Source organism: Mastomys coucha, unplaced genomic scaffold, assembly GCF_008632895.1.
Source record: "Mastomys coucha isolate ucsf_1 unplaced genomic scaffold, UCSF_Mcou_1 pScaffold21, whole genome shotgun sequence".
Classification (NCBI taxonomy): Eukaryota; Metazoa; Chordata; class Mammalia; order Rodentia; family Muridae; genus Mastomys; species Mastomys coucha.
In genome coordinates this window covers 133,690,323-133,698,564 of record NW_022196904.1, presented here as the reverse complement: position 1 = coordinate 133,698,564, position 8,242 = coordinate 133,690,323, and positions in this window count along the sequence as shown.

The window sequence follows — 8,242 nt, the reverse complement described above, 5'->3', positions numbered from 1 at the left end:
AATATGTTCAGTTATAGTCAGCTGATAGATTGATGTGGCTGAGAACAGGATTGAGTGAACTGCTGCTCCACTTGGGTGCCTCCCCCGTTTCCTTGAGCAACTGTCCCTAAGATGCTTTCAAGTGTCTGAGACCCCAGGAGGCTGGGCCACACTGGTTACACACAGTCGGGCAAACAGCATGTCCTTGTCAACAAGTCCCTGCCTCTGGGACACGAGGATCGATGGCCGTTTTCTCCCCCCGTGCTTTCCTGCAGAATCCTTGCCTTTCCGTTGTTAGGTCGGGTTTTCTATAAGAATTATCATCTGGAATTCTGTAGCACACCTCATAGGTATGGAATTTTTTTAAATTAAATACTCAGAATAAACTTTTTTTGATCCATTTGCTGTATGGTCTCCTGTAGTGCTTGGTCTCCGTGTTTTGCTTTGAAGGTGGCATTGGGCTGAGTTCCCAGGGGACCTAGCTCAGGTGCCCTTTATTGACCTGTGCACAGGGTGAAAGGGAGGATTGGTTAAGACCCTGCATTGTTCTTGAAGAGGACCTGAGTTCAGTTCACATCACCCTTGTTGGGCCACACCTGTAACCTCAGCTCCAGGGTATCCTATGCCTCTGGTCTCTCTGATCTAGTTCTTGTAGGCACCTGCACACATGGGCCTACCTACACACATACCCATATACATACACATAATTTTTAAAAAGCCAGGTACACAGGGATTTGTCTGTAATCCCAGCTCTGGGGAGGTGGAGATTGGAGATCACCTCTCCAGAGACTTACTGGCCAGCCAACTTAGTCTGGCATGCTACATGTCTCACTGAGAGAGCTTGTCTCATGAAACAAAACGGATAGCTACTGAGGAATGGTATCTGAGGTTGGTCTCTGAACTCTTTAAACATCACACACACACACACACACACACACAGAGAGAGAGAGAGAGAGAGAGAGAGAGAGAGAGAGAGAAACACATACAATGGGGTAGGGGGAGTTCTGAATTATCCTCTTAATGAATCCTAATTGTTAGAGCCATAGGTGTCATTTCTTCAGGGTACTCTTCAGCAGCATAGAAGGCGACAATGGCCCTGGACAGAGTACTGGTCGCTGAAGGAGGGCCTCGCTGGGCCAGCCAGGGGTAGCAGAGAAGCAGCAAGCAGATGAAGGGGTAATCAAACCATTGGTACTTGCCCGTTGGCAGACCTGGACAATGCTGCTGACAGCCTGCTCTGTGGTTCTCAGTGGCAGGCGGGCTGTTCCTCATGCAGCTCCCAGGCAGGAATGCAGAGCAAGGGGCATCTGGGATGTCAGTGCAAGCTGTTCTCGTCCCTAGTAGAGCCTCCACACTGGCATTTATTTACAGAGCTGGATGATGCTCATGATGGGGACAGGCCCAGACACCCAACTCTTAGCAGTGGCGGCTTCCTTTCTCAAGTCTTGACACTGCTGGGCTGGTAGTGTCAGGAGTCCCCAGTACCGGAGTCCTGGGCCAGATGTGCTTCTGATCTCTCTGCAGCCTAGCTGTGACCTCATCCATGGGGCTTCCCAGACACATATACTTACTTGACTTTGTTCCTTGGCAAGACTGTCACTCCCGGTCTGTCCCTGGAGGGCTGGCTCCAGTTCGGGAATGCAGTTACTCTATAGTTAGAGAACCAGAAAGGCAGCCTTTGCTGCCCTGGCTCGCCCTTTGTCCCGCTTCACCTGGACCATCACCTGCTGATAACTGATGGGCATGGTTTCTGGGGTCATCTGGCCTGCCCATGGGAACCTGATTCCCTCCTGTGGTACCTGTTTCTGCTGTGCCAATGTGACCCTTCAGTCAAAAGTCCCTTCAGGGACCCCTGGGTGTGGCAGCCAGCCTTACCTTACCTCCAGGTTGGTAAGTAGAATTTTTGCCAGTGTGGCTTGCAGGATCTAAATCTGAGGGCCACACTCTCCTCCCGCAGCAGGGCCCCTCACCCTTCTCTTCCAGTAGAGAGCTTTCTGCCCCTTGAGATTGCTGCCACTTTAGGGATTCAAGGTAGCTTGCACATGATTGGAGGGTGGGCAGAGATGGGTGACAAAAATGTAAAGACATGACCACTGCTGGTCCTCTCTGTTTATGAGTTGGGGCAGGGACAGAGGATCTTCGGGAACAGGATATCATAGATAGTTCTGTTTCTGGTCTTGAGCCAGCACGCATGTTTCCCATCATGCTGGCTTTCCTCTTAAATGGGCTTAGGGGTGTGGCTTGGCATTCACAGGCACTGAGTATGAGTTTTACCAGCACTGGAACAAAATTAATTCACCAGCTACCTGAAGGTTAGGTGCACCCACTAGCCGCCTTTGGCCTGAGGAATGTGTGGAGTGTGGGGCGGATTCCTGGACAGTAGTGTGCTCTGAGCTGCTGGGGCATGAAAGTGAAGACTCAGTTCTGCCGAATGGCTGGGACCATGAAGGGAAGGGCAGTGGCTTCTGGGGAGTCCTGAAGTCACAGCTGGCTATTGGTAAGTAAGCTCTGATGTGCACAGACTGGAGAAGGCTGGGTCTGGTAGGTCTGAAAGGTCAGAAGATGAGGTGGCCCAGGGATAGCTCTGCCCTGTTAGGCCTTGGTTCTGCCATTGCCAACTCCAGTTTCCATGTGGCCACCACCAAGGAGAGGATGCTCTGAAGGGAGGGAGAGGCTCTGGGAGTGGGCTGGGGTGTGGATGGCAGCGTTCCTGGGGCTCTCCTGACAGGTCACCCACTGCGTCCCTCCATTGTTTGGCAGATTCACTACCTAAACAGCTACAACTTCCTTAGTGGAAAAAAAGGGGGTGCATATGGCCTCCTGTCTCTAATCAGGTGCTTGCTCTCATTGTCTGAACCCCTGGAGGGTGAAATCTTGAAATGAACATGTGCAAGCCTAAAATCTGACGATGATTTGAGCTCCTAAGTTCAAGGTCAGCCTGGATAGCAGAGTGAGACCAGGCTCAAAAGCAAGAGCTACTAAAGCTCCTGGATGGACCCTGGGGATAAGATATCCCAGTGTGCTATCGATTTCTCCTGATCACTAGATATCCAGGCTTTCCTCTTTTCCTTTTATCCATCTTCCCTCCACCTATCTCTCCTTCTAGTCCCACAGCCCCCACCTCACTTGCTTCTCCACTTTTACATAGTTCATAGTTCAGAAGCCCCTGCCTAGGGAATGGTCCTGCCCACAGTGGGCTGGGTCTTCTCACATCAATTAACTCAATACAATCCCCATAGACATGTCCATAGTTTGATCTAATGTAGACAATCCCTCACCAATACTATTCCCAGGTGAATCTAAGTTGAGTCTGTAGGGTAAAAGGTCTGAGATCACTTCTGGGTTTGAAAATTGACCAGAATCCACGAGCCAGAAAACCTACCAATCTCTGGGCTCTCCACTAGCTCAGGATTTGAAATTCCACCAATCCCCACCTTGGAAATCTCTACCCCTGAAAAAGTGTGTGTCCAAGAAACCCTATCTAAGCCTGCCTCCTGCTCAGTTCTCTGCTGCTTCTCTCCAAAGCAGAGGCAGCCACCCTCCTGTGTCTTGCCCAATAAATCTCTTGTGAGGTTTGTTGTGTGGTGTGACTTTGTGGTGTGACTTTGTGGTACTCCTTGGCTCTCGACTGTCGGGATACCTTTCCCCTCTGAGCTGTAACAGGTACAGGATCAAGTTGACAGTTAAATCTAACCACCACACCCCATCCCTTGTCAACTGGACACACAAACACATCACTTTCAAACCACAACTGTCTATCTTTTGTCCCCAGGTCTTATGTTTATCTCAAAATGTAAAATGCAGTCCAATTAAAAAAAATGACAACATAGTCTTAAAAAACCCCAACACTTTAAAAGTCTTTTAAATGAGATCTTCTATAAAATTAAAAACAATTTACATATTTCCATCATATAAGTGGAGAGAGCAGACATTGTTATTCCAAAAGGGAGGGACCAGGACAGGATGGAGAAAAGCCAGATTGAACTGACCCTTTGGGTGGTATAGCTACACATGTCCTGTAACCCTGACAGACTATGGTTTGGATGACAAATGTCCTCCATAGGTTCATGTTTTGGATACTTAGTTCCCAGTTGGTGGCACTGTTTGGGGGATGTTTGGGTGGTACAGCCCTGTTGGAGAAAGTGTGTCACTAACAGTTGGCCTTGAAGTCATAAAGCCTCACTCTTGTGCTTGTGTTGAAGACATGAGCTCAGCCATGTCTGCTCCAGCCATCATGCCTACTGCTTGCTCACCTTGCTGACCTGCCTCCCTCCATGATGAACCCACCTGTTATGGTTTGTATTGCTTGGCCCAGGGAGTGGCATTATTAGAAGGGGTGTGCCACGCACACGTGTGTGACGGCGGTATTTGAGGCGTAAACTTCAAGGAAAGTCAGTCTCCTGCCTTCGCATTGTTGTCTGGCACCCCAGACTCAGAGGTAGCCCAAATATGTCTTTGTACTTGTGTGCTAGAGGTCCACCTAACATTTCTTAACAGCTAGAAAAAGAAAATTCGGACATTGCTCTCTGACCTTCACCAATGTTCCAACGTCCTAGGTAAACCCCGGCTTGGAATGTTAAGCCATTCTAACTAATTGCCTCCAGCATTGTGGGTAGGGCATTAAAGATTACAGAAAGAGCATAGAGCATTCAGCAGCAGACAGTCAGCAGCATTCAGCATTCTAGATACAGCAGTTGGCATTCAGCATTCGGACTCGCACTCAGACTAGAACCAGAGCTTAGGTGGACTAGGACTTAGATCTATGCAGTCAGTAGCCCCCCCAACCCCCAGGCCCAGAGTGCTTGGGCCCGGGGTGCAGCACCAGTTGAGATTCGAGAGAGTGAGCATTCGAGATTCGAGCATTCAGCATTGAAGATTCGAGATTTGAGCCTCTACCCTCCTGGCTCCCGAACCTGCAACACCCTGGGACTCCCGCCCAGCCCATGTGGCCTGAACGTGCTCGGAGCCCGGGGGTGCTGCGCCAGTCCAGAGGAGATGGCTGATGTTTTAGATCCAGTGTGTTTTAGATGGCCTCAGATGTACCTCGACTACTGAGCTGCCAGATTTTTCATTTCTCTCTTTTGCAATGATTGTAAAAGCCTCATGTCATTTTTGAGAAATACACTCAGACTTTACACCACTCGTGTCGAGTCTGTTTGTCAAAGCCGAATCCCGTGCACATCTGGCTAGAACCCATTGTCCCGCGGAACGAGGGACCCCATAAGAAACCCCAGTCCATGGCAGGGTTGCCCTGTTGGAGTGGGTGTGGCCTTGTTTGAGTGGGTGTGTCACTGTGGGTATGGGCTTTAAGACCCTCATCCTAGCTGCCTGGAAGCCAGTATCTCCTAGCAGCCTTCAGATGAAGATGTAGAATTCTCAGCTCCTCCTGCACCATGCCTGCCATGCTCCCACTTTGATGATACTGGACTGAACCTCTGAACCTGGAAGCCAGCCCCAGTTAAATGTTGTTTTTATAAGAGTTGCCTTGGCAGGGCTGGTGAGATGGCTCAATGGATAAGAGCACTGACTGCTCTTCCGAAGGTCCTGAGTTCAAATCCCAACAACCACATGGTGGCCCACAGCCACTGTAATGAGAGCTGATACCCTCTTCTGGTGAGTCTGAAGATAGCTACGGTGTACTAATGTATAATAATAAATAAATCTTTGGGCTGGAGTGAGCGGGGTTGACTGGAGTGAGCGGAGGTCCTAAAAATTCAATTCCCAACAACCACATGAAGGCTCACAACCATCTGTACAGCTACAGTGTACTCATATACATAAAGTAAATAAATAAATCTTTAAAAAAAAAAAGAGTTGCCTTGGTCATGGTGTCTGTTCACAGCAGTAAAAGCCCGACTAAGCACTACCCTTTTAGAACTATAAGCCAAAATAAACTGTTCCTTCTGTAAGTTGCATTGACTATGGTGCTTTATCACAGCAACAGAAAAGTAACTAAGAAAACCCATTCATTTCACCAAGCTGGACGTGGATCCTTTTCCCGTCCGTGCTTCCCATGTTTGGGATGATTATGCTCCTTTATTTCTTCCTAGGAAGGCAATGCAGCACAGGGAAAGGTCATGTCCTCATCAGGTGACTCTGAAACAGGACATTCTGGTGGCCGTGAATGCAGGGACTGTACTCTACCAACTGACCCATAGCTTCAGCTTATGGGGTAATCTACTTTGCACAGATATAATTTGTTAGGTGTCTCTTCTGGTCCTCTAGCCTTAAGACACAGTAGCCAACATCTCCCACTGCCCCACCGGCCCCTTTCCTGCTGAGTCAGAATCTAGTGTGAAGGACAGTGCTCACATACCACTCTTCTTTGTAATCCCTCCTTACACAGAGGCAGCGCCTTTGGCTGATAGCTCAGCCTTAGTTGCATGTCCTGTCACCCAAACTCACAGTCCTGTTCCATCTGAATCATTTTCCTGGTCACAATATATTCTCTTGTTTGCCAGCTGCTCGGGGGCTTCTCTGTACTCATGTGGCAGACTCCATTCATGAAGGAGGTGAGGAAGACAGCCACCCCGCCCTTTACCCCCAGACACTTCAACACTTCACCTTGTGATGGATCATCAGCCTTAGCTATATATCTTTTCACAGCTGGGGATGTGTAGCCACGTCCACAGGAGGAAGGCATTGGGTACCACATGAGCAAAGACAGCCATATCAGGATTGGCCTGTGGACACTCCACCCTTAGCTTATCTTCAGTGGTATCTCATCACCCAGGGCATACACAATGTCCATGTGCCTTCAGAGTGCATGTCTGTTTTGTTGTTTTGTCCCCATGTAGGCACCAACTGTTGCATTAACTTTCCTGGGAGATGTGAACGAATGTCTCTTCACCCTAGAGAGTGTGGATAATGGATGAAGTCCTGAGTGAATGTGTATTATTACCATGAACATGGCCATGTCAGGGACCTCAATGCCTCAGACCCATCAGAATGGTAAGACCTTTCCTGGACTAGGCTCAGGAAAGGCAAAGCAACATCCTGTGTGTGGAAACCATACATCAACCATAGCAACTTCCTCCTGGATGACAGTGTTCGCTACAGAGACCCAAGACTGAGGTTAGCTAGCCCTCCTCCTCATTCATGCCGTATTCAGTAACGAAGTAACAATAGATTCTACTGCTGGGTCATCTCCTTCAGAGTATATGGCCCTCAATCTCTCTGTCTCTCTGTCTCTCTGTCTCTGTCTCTGTCTCTCTCTGTCTCTGTCTCTGTCTCTGTCTCTCTGTCTCTGTCTCTGTCTCTCTGTCTCTGTCTCTCTGTCTCTGTCTCTGTCTCTGTCTCTGTCTCTCTCTCTCTCTCTCTCTGTGTGTGTGTGTGTGTGTGTGTGTGTTGTGTTAAGGTCAATCCCAAGCCGAGAAGGCCATAGCAAGATGGGAGACTAACAACAGATCAACAAAGAAATGATCTGCCCAAGCCCAGCTTGGTAACAGTGGTTTTAACTGGGGTTCCTGATAGGAACCTGGACGAGGAGTCACTAGCAGGCTGTGGGTGAGGAGACAGTTGCCGCAGCACGGGCTTGGGATCACTTGCGGAGTTGAGGAGGAGGGGTCTCTCCCAGGGAACAGTGGCTTTCAGTTGGTTCTGCTGCTGAGGTAGCATCTCCCTTCAGGATCCTTTAACTGCTAATATGTCCGGGGGTGTGGGGCAGGGTGCTGTGCACTCCCTTGAAGCCTCCTGGGGTGCCCGTGAGGCATGAGCCACACATCCCTTTTGTGGTTAAACATCATGGAGCACATCTGGGACCTAGAGGCTATGTGCACAACCAGCCTGGACTGGTTTTGGATGAATGCACAGCAAACCGTGTCCTCAGAGTGAACTTTTAGGGGACCTCCCTCCCCCCAGTTCCAATCATATGCTTGTGTGTAGTCAATGAGCACATGTTAAAGCCAGATGCATCATGGGAAAGGAAAATGAACAGAGAATAAGAATTCCGTAACCCAAACTTGTCAATCAAAATGGAAAACCAGCCAGGTGTGGTGATTGACGAAAGCCTTCAGTCCTTGCACTCAGAGGCAGAGGCCAATGGATCACTGTAAGTTCAAGGCCAGCCTGGTCTACATAGCAAGATCCAGGACAGCCAGGGGTACACAGAGAAACCCTGTCTTGAATCCCCCACCCCCAAAATAAAAACAAAACTACCCATACCCCACACCTAGCGTCCACTCCCTCCCCTTGGATCCACAGAAGAAAGTCCGACCATGACCTTACACCTTCTCATCCACTGCTTCTTTGCTGTACAGAACTT